This window comes from Cavia porcellus, unplaced genomic scaffold, assembly GCF_034190915.1.
Source record: "Cavia porcellus strain 051 isolate PalLab524CR breed Dunkin Hartley unplaced genomic scaffold, mCavPor4.1 scaffold_2, whole genome shotgun sequence".
NCBI lineage: Eukaryota > Metazoa > Chordata > Mammalia > Rodentia > Caviidae > Cavia > Cavia porcellus.
This window is the reverse complement of record NW_026947485.1, coordinates 124,890,128-124,905,331: the sequence shown is the minus strand read 5'-3', so window position 1 is coordinate 124,905,331 and position 15,204 is coordinate 124,890,128. Positions and strand designations below refer to the sequence as shown.

Sequence of the window (15,204 nt, the reverse complement as noted above, 5' to 3'; positions counted from 1 at the left end):
TTTTCAAGCACTCAGCTAACATCCTTTTAAATAAAACTGGCCAGAATTATTCATTTCTCCTTAACTCTGAAGCAACTTGTTGAAAACAAGCCTAATGGATAACCCAAATAAAGAGGCTTTAGAAAGGCCTCCACTAGGAAGTCCTCCTGCTACTAGGAATGAGAAAATGGATGTTGACCATCAAGGTCTGCTGAGATCTGAGATTGGTCCTCTTTCTGAACTTGTTCCAATCCCAAGCCAAGGAAAGATTCACTTGCATCCTCCAAGCTAATTTAAAGCAGAGATTGGAACCCAAGAACATCTGTTTGTGCTCAGTACAGTTAAACACTGCTTGGAAGGATGAGGTATCATTAAGTATAGCTTTCATAAATGGCACTGAATTCACATCGTGACTCCCAAAGTGTTTAAAGTTGGACTTTAAGCAATACATACATAAAAGGAGCCTTTTCAGCAATTTAAATTATATGGCAAGCATTTCCCAATTTGACCAATTTTGGTGGTGTGACAAGTGAAAGATTGGTCTTTTCCCCTTGTAATGCTTCATCAGATTTAAAGTTAAAGATATGAAAATAAAATTGAGTCTAGGGTCCTTAAGGATGAGAGAAAAGATGTGATTGAACTTTTCCTGGAAATAACAGAATTTTTGCCTATCACGGTTCTCAATCACAAACAGGCCGTGTGCTATATATTCTGCTTGGACTAACACTGCACTTAGAGAAATTCTGAAAGTTAGATACATGGCACTGTTTATTTTTAATGATTGTAAGTATTCTCACAATCATTTTAATTCTTTGAATTCGGTGCTTTGAAATCAATATTAATGTTATTTTGGATTGCAATTTTAGAAATAAATCTACTTACATGCACTTTAATGTCAGCTTTTAAAATACATATATAACCATGGACTTTTTCTTAACACATTTTAAGGTGCCAAAGAATTGTAAACTGTGAAGTAACTCCCATGAAGAGATGAAGTAAAGAATGGAAAGCAAATGACGGAGGCAGTGAAGAAGTGTATGTGGTGAGTGCTCGAATTTATTTTATCATCCACCAAGAAGACATCAGGGAGGTAAAAATGCCACATCCTTTGTCTTTAGGCATTTTAAAGCCTACCCGTGTAAGACAGTGATAAACAGTTAAGTAACCATTATGGGTTTACATTACAAGCAGTGTCAGGCCGGTTGGCAGGCTTGCATCACTGTTCAGGGCCTACCACCTTAGGCTCTCTTACTATTTGGGCATTTCACCCAAGTCATGTAACTGCAAAAAGATTAAAATCTGCTTCATGCTCTAGAATTCGTATCCTACTTTGTTTTTAGATTTTTTTCCCCCTGAACTTTCACGTTCCATTATGTTTGTGTTGAAAGTATTCCGGCTGAAGTATGAATACTATACAACTGAATAATCTTTAGGGATAGATTAATCTATAGCCTTTCTTCATCTCAGGGTGAGTTGCTGTGGCAACCGCCCCAGCTCACTTTACAATAATTTTTAAAGCTCACTTCAAGAGCTACACCCAGCGTGGGCCAGGCTTAAAAGCAGGCAGACCCAGTGCACAGGGCTTTGGTAGACTGCTGCTTTCATGTGGGGAAGTAGCTGAGCCACAGGGCAGAGGGAGATGCTAGGCGACCGAATAGAAACGAGTATTAGCTTTGCCCAGAGCTGCAAGCCTAAGGATCATGTCCTCTGTAACTTCTTGGAACTTTCATTAAACAGATTGCTAAACAGAATTATTTGGAGGAAAAAATAAGTTAATTTGTATTTACATTCAAGATAAAGCACTTAGATAATTATTTTAATGAGAAAAATATTTTGTGATTGCACACTCACCCTGCGCGTGCGCACACACACACACACACACACACACACACACACACCGCACAGCTGGTTTAATAGTCTATCTACGCATGACACCATTTTTTAAAAAAGAAAGTCATCTTTTCTTTAACTGGATAGATTCCTAGCTTTTAATTTGTTGAAAAGGTATAATCATTACTATTTTCTAAGCAAAGAACTGAGACAGAGCTCACTTAATGCATAAGCAAACTGCAATCTGGGAAGGACACATCTCATAGTAAGACACAAATTTTAAATTTCTAACACTTCTAGGACAAGCTCCTCTCTGCAAGAACTGATCCTAGCCAAGAACTGTTAGGTGGAAAAGATCTGGTCATTTTGGTAATAAATAAATAAATAAATAAATAAAGCCCAGAGGTATTTAAAGAATACAAGGCACACTCTGGGTTCACTACTTTGTGGATTACCCATGAATGACTTTAAATCTAGGTGACTTAAATCTAGGTGTGTATTGTATATTTCTACTTAACCTCTTCTGTTCTGCTGCAATTATAAAGGCTTTTAGGAAGAAAACTAACACTAATATTAATTTAGGTCACACATAATTAAGAAGCTAAGTCTGCAAAGGGGAAAATCTTGTATTTTAAAAGACCAACGGTGATGCATTCCAGATCCAACTTATTTTCAAATTATCCACAGTTTTGGGTTGTGCATACTTTTGAATATAGCATGCACTCTCACTGATAATTATGGGTATGTTGTCATGTTTACTATTAAATAATTGTCTGTAATATATAAAAGTAAAACAAGAAGCGTTTCTTTTCAAGGGGATATAAATCTAAAGCTGAAGTGTACTCTGGTAAATAGAAATTCTATTACCCATTAAAATAGAGTATAACTGAAATTTATATGTTAGCTGTGTCTGTTTGGTCCTGTAAAGAAGTCTGTTACAGTTCATTACACTAACTTCAAGCACTATGACAATAATCTCAGATGGTCCTTCAAATGGTTTGCTTTGTCATGACCTTTGTGAACCTTGAAAAAACTTCTATTTATTTCAGTTTTACCATCCCATACAGACATAATGTAGTATTCAAAAACCTATAAGTTTTGAGATTTTTTGTTAAGAAAGTTGTACCTTGAGTGAAAATGTGATATAGTTGCTCTCTGCCATATATTATTAAAATGAACTCCTGGTAGTAACAGACACGCCATATGAAAAACAAACAGGCCAAAAGAATATATAAGGCAGTAATCTACAAGAAATAATTCTATTTCAAATAGTTTTTGCATTGTGAAGGTTTGTCATGGTTGCTTACTATAAAAGCCAGGGATTCTTGTTAGATGTGCTAATAGTCAACAGTGGTAATGAGCCAGAAGCTTGGAGACTGTTTAGATCTAGTTGTGGCTGCCGGTAAAGTGAACCTTCTCCTTTCAGATGAAGCCTTGGGAGGGTGAATCCATGCTAAACTCACCCTTCTGAGAGCAGCTAACATCACATAGCCTGCAGATGAAGCAGGAGACTTTTTGAACCACCTTATCCTCATGCCTGAAAATAGTCGCCTAGAAGCAGCCTAGAAGCAGACTGAAGAACCGAATAGGAAATTCAACTAGTCACCGGGTTAAACACACAGTGCTGAAAGGAATTAAAAGAAAAAAAAAAAAAAAAAAAAAAAAAAAAAAAAAAAAAAAAAAAGAGGGAATATCTTTAATTAGCTCGATACTTCAGTATATTATTATTGTACCCCCTCCCGTGTACATTCAGTGTTTTTGTGTCCCCTATACATTTTCCCTTCTTCCTTTCACAATATTAGCTAAAATTAATTCGGCTTAAACATTTTACACAATCTATCATTCTACTGGCTTGCAATCTTTTTTTTTTTAATGATCATTATACCGGTTGATATGTTTTATCTTTGGCTTTTTTGGGTGTGGTGTAATTGGCCAGGGCAGGGAGGTGCCCAGTCTCTTAGTAACTTTTTCCTTAGTACTGAATATTAACCTATATTTTTGGTAAGGAAAAGAATTCGGCGTGCTTAAACCCTAACCCAAGGGTTCCCATCCTTATCAGTCTCTATTTCTGCTTCCTGTGCCGCTGAAACTCTTCAGGATAAGTGAAGTCATCAGCTATCAGCTCCAGTCGCCTAATGCGTTTGGGAAGTTGGCTTGGTTTACATGTGAAGGACCTGGGTAAAGTCCAGTAAGGTGTGGAAGAGATAGAGTGGGAGGAAGGGGTGGGTGGATCTCCGAGGAAGCCGCCGCCTCGGTAAATATTTCCAAACTGATTAGGAAGTTCACGGCCCGCGATGGAGTCGAGATTTCACCGACTGGTGATTCTATGAGGATTTTTGCAGGACTGACACTCAGAAACCTCTGGGCTCCGGCTGAGCCTCGGGGCCAAAAACGGCGTAGTCAGGGCGCGCCGGGAAAGCGCGCGGGGACCCGAGCCGCGGACATCCGCGCCGTGGCTTGGACGCGTGAGTAGCTGGAGCGCACCGACCCGGCGAGCAGAGAAGTGGCGAGCGCGCATCCGGGGTGGGGGGCGGGGGGAGTCACAGGAGCAACTATTAGGGTCGCGCTCCGATTGGTCAGAGGACAGATCCCGACTTGGGAAGGACTTTCCGCTGCCTGCTCGCAGGTCCCCGGGGAGCGAGGCGGGCGCGCAGCCGCGGGGGCCCCCAGTCCTCTCCGAGCGTCCCCGGGCGGCGGGCTGGCCGCGGAACCCGGAGCCGCCGTCGCCGCTCTCGCTCTCCGTGTTGTCTTCATCTCATGCAATAAAGAATTGTCATTAGGTTTGCGTATGGCATGTGCCATTACCCCACCGTAAAACTAAAATTAGCAAAATGTCAGGAATGGCAAGATTGATTCACCAAGATGCAATTATCATTTAAAAGTGCTTGATTGAGGTACTGATGTTCAGTGATTTATTCTGCATACCATATACATAATTAAAGTAGTGTAGTGGAGTAATTTATCAATCTAGTTGAGACTGGCGGGGTGAGGAGGGAGCTGCTGTATGTTTGTTTTATTAAAATGCTCCGAGGTCTAGTCCCGCCCCGCTTTTGCAAGAGTGAAACTGATGATTTCTCCAGCTAGCGAGGAGAGAGAGTCAACGGTTTGGGATTGTGGGGGAGAGAGCCGGGGAGGAGAAGGCAGCGCGGGGCGGAGGCGAGCGCGGAATAAAACCCCGCGGGGCGCAGAGGGGCCGGGCGCGGAGGGACGCGCGGCCGCCAGCCCAGCCCTGAGCGCTCGGTGCCCGCCACCCCCGCGTCCCCGCCCGGGTCCCGCCGTCTCCCGCGACGGCCCCCTCCCCGCCTTTTTACGCGGTGTTTCAAAGGCTGTGAGCTGCTCTCTTTTGCCCATTCGTCTTCTGTCACTTCCTTCCTGGACGCAGTTTTCTGGAGGACTCTGGTTACTTTTAATCCGATCGGCCGCGGGGAGCCACTTTCTCCTCCTCCTCCTCCTTTTTCCCTTCCTCTTCCTCCTCCTCCTCCTCTTCCTCCTCCTCCTCCTCCTCCTCCTCCTCCTCCGAGCGGCCCGGGTGCGCGCGTGAATGCGCGGCCCCGCGCGCGCCTCCCCCCCGCGCGCTCCCCTCGCGCGCACACGCGCATACATCGTCTCCAGCTCCCTGCTCGCGCTGCTCGCAGTCACAGACACTTGAGCACACGCGTACACCCAGACATCTTCGGGCTGCTATTGGATTGACTTTGAAGATTCTCTGTGGGTCGCCGTGACTGCATGTTTGAATCAGGTGAAGAGGCACTCCAAGGCTGGACGAAGTAAAGATTATTATTTCTCTTTCTCTCTCTCTCTCTCTTTAAGAAAGGAAAATATCCCAAGGACTAATCTGATCCGGTCTTCCTACATGTAAGTACCTCTGACATCTCTTGGAAAATAGAAATAGCCCGGGTATTGTCTCTGAAATTTGCATCAGTGCCTCCCCCGTACCAGCTCTCTCCCGGTGCCCTCTTGCGAGGCTGAAGTTAAGATTGGTCGTGCATTCTTTCCTTAGGTTCCATGGTTTCTTTGCGTGCTACTAGAAGTAACTTTGGAGATAGTCGTATCCGTCTGCCATCAGTCCCTGCGATCACTCGTGACTGGTTCCTGTCACACCAGTGTGTTGAAAGTTTCACGAAGTTAGTTCACGTCATTAGCATGTTTGAGATGGTGGAGAGTGTGCAGCTTGCATGCTCCCCGGGCATTTTAGTGTTCCACGGAATGTTCTGTGACCTTGAAATAGATTCCTTAGGATGTAGCAGTTAATTCACTGTGGAAGGATGTTCCCTGAAGTCTCCCTCCCAGCCTCTCCCAGACTGAGACTGCTTTGCCCTGGGGTGCGCTTCTGAGCCATTAATTCTTGGGATTAGTTTAAGCTTCAGCATGGCTGTCTGTCAAAGTCTACCTTTGTGGTTCTCTCTCCCTCCTTCCCAAAAGTGCTGGTTTGATACAGAGCTTTTTTAACTGGTGTGGACTAGAAGTAATACCACGGCCAGGGTAGGCTATGCGGTTCACAGTTTCCACTTGGATCTCAGCATGTGCATTGCTGTTTAGACCAAGTCAAATGCATAGCTATTTCAAATCAAATAAGGTTAGTACAGCTGTTTCAAAACAAGTATGGTTAAGTCACTTCAGTTGCCTTTTATTTGGACTTTGTATGAAAGTTACCAAACTCAGTGATCAAGTTGGGCATTCAAGGAAGTATATAGAGACATAGCACATGGTTTCTTATGTTAGTACGTATAATGCACATATCTATATTTAATGTTATTCCCTTCCCAGAACACGGCTATTAATTCTTAAAGGAAATTTTCATATCTGAATCATTTCTGACTATACCAGGTCCAGCAGTTCTGATTCTGATTTGGGAAAAGGGTTTTTTCCCTCACATTTTAGGAATTGGTGTTTTTGTATAAAATATTTTATAAATACTTTATATGTAAATGCTGACAGTATAATAGGTAAAATAGGGCACTCTGCCAGTTCTTAAATTGGTCCTCAGCGGAGAATTGCTTTGACACAATGTGCATTCACTATTGTGAATCTGATACTAGCTCTGATAGTGACTGTCTTCGAACATGCTTACTGACGCTATGTATTTTCTAAGTGTTGTAAAGGAAAGTCCAACCACTGCTTTGTGCTGGCTCAAAAAAAGTGACCAGAGTCCTTTTTATGAGCACCTTGCAATCAAATTGTGGCTGCTAAGTAAGGATGTCAGTGTGAGGTATAATAACTCCAGTCCCTAGATATTTGGTAGGACAGGGAAGTGTGACCACCTGTGAATTCCATTTAACCCTGTATTGTATGCCTTTTTTTGCTTTAAATGGACAGTCCCCAGTTTGCCACTGAAACATCTAATTTAATTTTAAAGTCATATCACTTTGGCTAGTGTTTGACAGTGTCCAGTCTGTAACACTATGGCACAAATAGTGTATTTGATTTTCTGTCAGTTTCAATTAAAGCAAAAGCAATTAATAAACCACAGTACCCTCTTTTAACATGTGCATGAAATTACTTATTAAGTTAAAAGTAATAGCTTTTTTAAAACAGCAAGTAAATACAGAACTCAGCAGGTATGATGAGATATCTCTAACAGACTATCTCAGGAGGGAAAAAAGCCTCTTAAATCAGAACATTTTTTTCCTACTTGTAGGAAAATACAAATGTATTATATTACTAATGCAATTCTGAAAGTTTTTATTCAAGCACACTTTAAATGTTTCTTTAAAGATCTGGTTCCCCGAGTTAAGTTACAGAGACAATAGTTGGCTGTTACTTTTAAGTTCTAAACTTTATAAAAACGGCCTCTTTTGATTATTAAAATTCACACAGCTTTGGAAGGTTTGCGCATTTCTCAGTCTTCACACTGAAGACAGTATTTTACTTCATTCATTAATTATGCTACTTATATTCTGATTGCTATCTATGTGGAATATTTTGAAAGATAATATCAAGGTATAACATTTTAGAAATAGTTATTGTTTGTTGGTTTAGGTACTGATCACATCATAATAAAAAGTAAATTTTCCATCTGTCCTGATATAACCATAATTGCAGTGTGTGTTATTGCAGATTTAATTATTCAACACAAAATAACTAGTTGAAACTTAAAACACCAAGGACACATTGCACCTTGCTTTTTTTTTTCTTTTTTGCAGCATTTGTTTATTTTTTATTTTTTTGGTAAATTTTGGGAAAGTGGATCATTCTAGTAGGAAAATTTTTGAATGCTCTCTAATGATTCAAAATCGAATCCTGAAAAAGTATTATATTCTATATTTTCAGATTTGTGTTAGTATTTTTCTTGACCCTCACTTTACTGAATCAATAAATTGTACAGCACAATCATAGCTTTCCAGTTAATGATTTATAATTCTTTTATAAAGAATTGCATTAAGTAACTCCTTAGCATGTATTATCATTATCTTTTAAAACTTTCTCTTTCTTTGATAGTATGTTTTGTGGTTTTATTTCCCAACTCTACATGCAGTATATTTTGAGTCTTTGAAATCTCAGAAAGTGACAAAAATGGGGAAATAGCTGTGCAGCAATACTTTGCTACTTAACAACAAAGCAATAGTTACTGAACAGAGAACCACGGTTTTCGGGGCATGATTGGAAGCAATATGGAAGAATTTAACATGCAATAAAGTATCACAGAGTAGCCTGTAAAGAGATTATTAATAAAGTTCTACTCCTCTTCCAAAAGCCCATCCTCTGAGAAAATTTCTCCCGGATTAATATCTGAAACTTATAAAACATGCATATTCATTTTACACTTATTTGATGATGGTCTGGGCACACTGAAAGGCTTTCCTAGTTGATATTCAGTTCCTGTGGAAGGGAAGGTGATTAGGATCCTGACCTCCCCAGGGTCCCTTAATCTGTTGGGCGCGTGGACTCTCCTGCACTCACTAAAGCAGGGCTCATCACCAGGATCTGCCACCTTTAGGAAATCAAAGCAGATTACAGAGGCAATTCACAAAATCGGGAGCGACAGCAGCGTCTGTGTGCACCTTACAAAAGGCCGATTACACAGTTCACGTGTGATTTCGATAGGGCAAAGAGAGAAGCTGATTGTTGAGGAATGGCAAGACTCCACTTTTCAAATGACTGCTCGATAAGTAGAGCACGACCCTGTTGCTTCATTATTAGGAAGGGCCACGCAGAGAGTGGAAAATTCAGTTCTCAGATGGCAGGCTTTCAGTAGTGCAGTGAGAGAAAACAGGTCCTCTTTATATATTTCTCCATTGCTTAAATCTTAAATCCCATCGAGTTGTCTGTTTATGAAGCCGTTACCAGAGGGGTTAAATGCATTAGGCATTTTCTGAGGCGTTGCAAAGAATACAAAGCAAAATTTGCCAGAAATAAAACACACTCATGGTATTGAGTAATTGAGCAGAAAATGCCTAAGCGTCAATATCCATTATGTTACTCTGTTACCAAGAATATTCTTCATCAAAATGTGTCATTATGTAGCTGTGAATCCACACATCTGAAGTATATCATCATAGGTGCTTACTGCTCCAATTATGTATGCATATATGTGCAGCTATATTTCATGAAAGCTTTATAAAGATAATTCTTCCCAACACAATATGGTGCTTTGAAGGTTTACTTCAGAGAGTAAAGTTTTGATTTACCTGGTAATATTTTGAAAAACCTCCAACTTCTTACACATCCAACTCTTTGATAATTTCTGGCTTCTTCCAAAATTGAAGTCCTTTTTTACCCAACTGATGCCTCCTAGTGTTTCACACAATAAAACTCTAATGAGTGACCCATAAATGTAAACACTGCATTTTCATTGCCTTCATCTTCTGTGATACATAAAATTAATATTTATGTGTTTAATTTTCTGTGCATTATTATATTAAGATAGGAAATTTTAGTGAATGAGATGTTTCATCTGTGTGGATTTGTGACACACGCAGGTTTTCTTTGGCCATAACAATATCTTACTAAGTTTTAATAAGTTTATTACTCTCAGTTCCAATTTGTATATTCCTTGTTTATGCACACTCTCACTCTCAGTGAAAAATAGAGACAAAATTGCACAGCTTCCATTTTGTAGGCCTGAGAATTATAGAGCTGGGTTCATCCTGAAATGCCCGAAGAACAAACTGCAAGGAGAATAATCATTTCATTTAATTTCATTTCATTACTGAACCAGCTTAAGTGAGATCTACATTTTTTGCCTACTCTGTCTTTACACTTACAAATTTCTATCCAGAAATTGAATAAGGAAAATGAATTTTTAGGAAAAATTCAAATGGAAAAAAATGCACACATTTCCACAAATATGGAATGTGCACCATTTTATCAAAAATTGACAAACAGAAAAACTTGATCAGGGAGTGCAGATTCTGCATCATGAAATGAAGCCTTGTTAGAACACGGTTTTCTTATGAGTGGCACATTGCCTTAATGAGAAGTTAGTGGGCGCCAACTTCAGGGGCAGTGTTTTGTCCTTGAAATGAGCATAGACATGTGGCATTGTTACATGTCTGAGACCAAAACAGCCTTATGATTGCACTGAAAAAGGTGGGCACTTCAGTTTCCAAATATTCTTTTAATATACTCACCCAAGGAGGGAGTCATCCCCCTAATAGGTCTTCAAATCAAAGAATGCACTAAAAAGACTTGTAACATTTTTGGATCCCCTTCCTGAGTTTTCTTCCCCCTACACACGTGCACGGAAACATTCTTGTCCTTCCAGGACCACTTGCAAATGTCCCGAGCAGCCACGTGTAGATGCTTGCATCCACGGCTATTACCTGCAATTTGTCACTCAGTTCTGCTGATTAAAGCCACACAGCATCCAAACTGTATTTGACTATCACTTACAATTTTCAGATTTAGTCAATAATACAGTGCTATTACAATTGTGTGTTTGTTGGACACATTTCAAAGAATGTAAGGGGGTGTGTTCCTCTCGTTCAGGAAGCAAACATGTAGAAAGGGGTGGGCCTTTCCCACAAGAGCTACATTTCTTCCCTTGGAGACTTGAAGCAAATATGCAGTATGGAAAAGAATAGTAGCGTGAGAAAGAAAATAATTTGTGATGATCTACTACAGTTAGTGAGCAAAGGAGACTGTCAGGTTTTGTTTTTAAATACAGCTCTTATTGTTAACTGAATTCATGTTGAATGCTGAGTGTCTATGAAAATTTTGTAATTTTAGTATTTTAATGTTAGTGTACAAAATAACTATAAAGTGTAGTTTATGATTTTAGTCTAACTCAAAACAAGAATTTATTAGTAACTATCTTACCTATCGTATTGAAGGATTAAAAAAGTAAAAAGTGCTAGGAATACTCATGCCTTACCCTTCCTTTTTAGAAACATAGATAACATTAATGTTCCCACATTTCACTGTTTCTCACAATAAATGTTTTTGTCTGAGGTAGAAAAATAATTTTAAATTGTTCTGTTTCACAGAATACCATTGGAAAAAAATGCTATCAAAAACAACTCAAAACAGTGTTATCTCATATTTCCTTGATATTTTCACTGCAAAACAAAAAGTCGTCTTCCTATTAAATACAGAAACTATATGATGCTTGTATAAATTCATGGTTTAGGTGCATTTGAAAATATGGATAATGTTTGTCATCACTCTGATGTATTTGCTCTAAATTATCACACTATTGTCGAAGTTAGATCTCTGTATTTCTTTTTAAAACGTAAGCAAGGTAAACAAAGTTCAAAGTACACATGAAAGGAATCTTTGCAGGGCATGATAAAGGAAATTGGTGACATTATAGGCAGTAAAGACAGTAGACCCATTACAGGCAGATTTCTGCAAGAATCATTACTCTTTAATAATGTAGATATTACAGAGACTTTATTAATTCTTAATGCTGCAGATTTGAAATGAATGGAGCAATGTTGTTCATCCTGCAAGTGGCTGTGATTCGTGTAGAATGACAGTACAAGTCTTCCAATGAGGATTTAAATAAAGTACCTTAAGCTTGTTTTTAGAGACTGGAGGAGGTGATCGTTGAAGCAGTCCCTGTGAGAACCTGTTTTTTCCAAATAACATCTTGAGCATGGTCTGGTTTTCCTCTTTTATCTTGTTGTCATAGATAAGATGCGCGTGAAAAACTTACATAAATTGTTATCAGGCGCTATGGCTCTCTAGCACATTGGATTTTAAAAGTGGTTGATAGGGCCCCCTGAAAGAATGCATTAAAAAAAGTAAAACAAACAAAAAACAGGCTTAGTATCCCTGTCTTATTTTTTCCCACACATTAATGGTTTTATTAACAAATTAGCATGACAGCAAGAGAATACACCCCTATGTTCTTCAAACCCAAAACATAGCTATAGATATGCGTGTTTATTTGCAGACTTAGAAAACAGATTCATTAGTATAAATAAGTGGGGACAGATAAAGAAATCCCTCTGCTACTTAATGGAGTAAACACATCTTTTATTTTTTGTCTTCTAGTCAGCCGGTGACCCTGCATAAGGTGTACAACCAAGTCTTATTATGGAAAGCTGATGTTATTGCTTCATGTCACATGAGGGATTGAGATTTGTTTAAAGTAATTTTGAAGATGTGATTATTTAGCAGAAATATTCACTGGAGCATTTTATTTTTAGAAATCATGGTCACACAAGGAAGCCTTTATAGGACCGACTACCTAATTGCACTCAAAGATCTCTTTAATGAATGAACACACACACCGAAGAACACATATTTTAAGAATACAATGGCCCTATATTTTTAAAATTTTGTCACTCTTTTTACATTGTAACAGCATTTACGTGTGTAAGCAGATGTTTTAAGTTATATCCTTCATGTAGGTGAGTCTGTAAATGTATCATTTAACTTAAATTAGCTTTGTGGGAAGATAGTTTGAAGAATTTAAAAAAAGAAAAAAAACCCTCCAGTTACTATAGTTTCAGCTCTTTCTTTTTTAAAAACAGTAATTACACTCAGGATAAAGAAAGGAAAATAAACTCTTTTAATTCTTTGCAACATCCACAGTTTCTGAGGTAGAACTCTGCTGCATTTTTATTCCTGAGTGCGCAGGTCAGGTACTGGCAGCAGAAACACAAAATGAGAACGGCCTGGCTGCAGACCAGATCCAGTGCACAGTGCCACATCATAAACTTCCCCTCCTCTGTCTCGGAGTGATTTCAGCCCTAAGTCATGTCCTTCTCCCCCTGCGTGGGCTAAGGCGTAGAGGGCTGTCTTCCTGGGCAGTAGCTTTGGGAAAGGAAAAGCATACCGTTTCCCTGCTTTAACTTGAAAACTCTCCCGCTTAAATCACCAAGACATTAACTGCAAAGTGGATTCAGTACGTTTCCTTCTTATCCCCATACAGCAGTTTAGGGTGCAGGAAACAATAGATGTGAGATAGAAAATGAGACCTCTTCCCCATCCCCATCTAGTATGCACTGGCCCATTGAGACATCTGTATTTTTTTTTGTTTTATATTCCAAAGAAAAATATAATTATTTCTTTTCAACAAAGCCTAGACAATACAGTCTAGATAGGTTAGATGGATTTGTGATGCAAACTAATATTTAAAAAAAAAAAAAAAAAAAAAAAAAAAACAATGGGAAATAGCAGTGTTCTACCCCGGCTATAGTGCTGCAGTAATTTTTACTGATAAACATTCACAGTTTTAATGATGGTTAAGTCAAAATACAGAGTACAAAGAAAGGAAATACAGGCTTTAGTTTTCAGATTTAGCTCATGCTCTTGATTGGAAAGGTATGGAGTCAATAATGCTTTTAATACCATGCAACATAAATTGGTTTCTAAATACCTGCCTTAACGTTGCAAGCATTTGAAGCTATTGTCTGAAAGCTTACACTTCCCCTTGAAATACAAAGTAAAATAATCTTCAAAATTAGCCTTTAGTTATCAGCTATATTTTCAACTATTACCAACGTGATTTTTAAAAATCCCATTAAAAAATAATTTTTAACTGCCAGGTGTCCTCTTAATCAGTACAGAATTCTCATTTGTGTGGGGCACAGTGAGGTGATTGCCAGCATACCTTTCTAAAACTAGACTTCTTTTTTGGAAATGGATTAAATGGGAGCCTTCAGTAGAAAGTGTTACTACATAATAAATATTTGTTCTGATTTTATTTTTAAACTAAATTATTGATTTAACAGTGTGTGAGCATGGTAAAAATGTTGCTTAGTCATTAACCTGCTGAATGAATTATTAATAGCCTTATAAACTTCTCCAAATCAGACTCAAAGTTAAATATAATTTTATTTTTCTTTAAAATACCTAAGGAAGATAATTTTAATTCTCTTTAAAAGTGAAATAGCTTTCTCTATGGTTGCAAATGTTTCCGAGTACAGCATTAAGAAATTAGCACAACATAGATCTTAAAAATGTAAGAGGCAGCTCATAAAAACTGAACCCAATGACATAGCTTTGCTCTAGGTGCTATGGACAGGTGGTCCAGATCTGATACCCTATCAGAGTCCATTAGAGAGAAGAAAAATATTGACCTCTTTCTTTCTTTTTTGTCTTTTTTTCTTTTTCTTTCTTTCTTCCTTCCTTTCTTTCTTTTCTTTTCTTTCTTTCTTTCTCTCGTACTAATATAATTTCTGACATCTATTTCTTTAAAACTCAGATATTTTATTTTTAAAAATCAGATTAAGCCCTTAGAACTATGCTTTAACATTGGTTTTATGATATCTTTATCGCCTTATAATTCTCCAGAAGAGTAGGATAATGTAGATTGTTATCCTTTGACAAGCACTGTTAGACCCATTGCCAAGTTTCCATTGTTGAGTATGTGTCCTGGACAGAGATTCTTCAATAGGAAATAAACTAATTTTCTACTTGGATACTATAAAACTATACCTATGATGCTCTTAGAAGTTTGCTTTCTCTACTCAATAGTTTTAGAAATCCTAAATTGTGTTAACCAATAGGTTTTAGTGATTTCTTTAATATGCTCAATTTCCATCTGTATTTGAGGGACCTATTAAATTGTTGAATGATTTTTTAGTAAAGGTTTATATAGTCTAGAAAACAAGACTTTTTACATTTCACTTGTAACTGCTAATATAATATGTTAACATGTACTAAAAAAGACTAATTTTATCTGAATTGTCTTTCTAATTAACTGAAGTCTAACAGACTTGGCTATTTTTTAAAAAAAGGACTATTGGTTCATTTGTCAAATTTCATGGAAGCCTAATAGAGATTGTGTAGGTTAGAGGTTAAGAAAATAATTTTGACTGTTTTTCTTTCCCTTACATTTGAATTTTTCTCATATCAACCAAAAATAAGTTTCCACAATGACATCAATAAATCTGCAAAGGGACGAAGGGGAGCCAGTACCTCTGTTTGTTCCCTTATGGCTTTTGGTTGAAATGATTCGACAATGTCTTTCCTAGGACCGTTTGATCTTGCTTAAACTGGAGT

The 15,204-nt window shown here is 38.2% G+C and overlaps 1 protein-coding gene across 15 annotated transcripts in view; it reads left to right on the top strand.

Moving 5' to 3' along the window:
• Mef2c (myocyte enhancer factor 2C) overlaps positions 1-15,204 on the top strand; it is a 163,681-nt gene that overhangs the window by 15,653 nt on the left and 132,824 nt on the right. For 3 of the 15 annotated variants that reach the window (XM_003479462.4, XM_063245316.1, XM_013143426.2), the window contains exon 1: positions 5,444-5,664. The gene's annotated coding sequence lies outside the window, so the exon portion shown is untranslated. Of the gene's footprint in view, positions 1-927; positions 1,022-4,135; positions 4,275-5,431; positions 5,665-15,204 lie in introns of those variants that run through there. The other 12 variants (XM_013143425.2, XM_013143424.2, XM_063245317.1 and 9 more) reach the window with 9 other exon arrangements.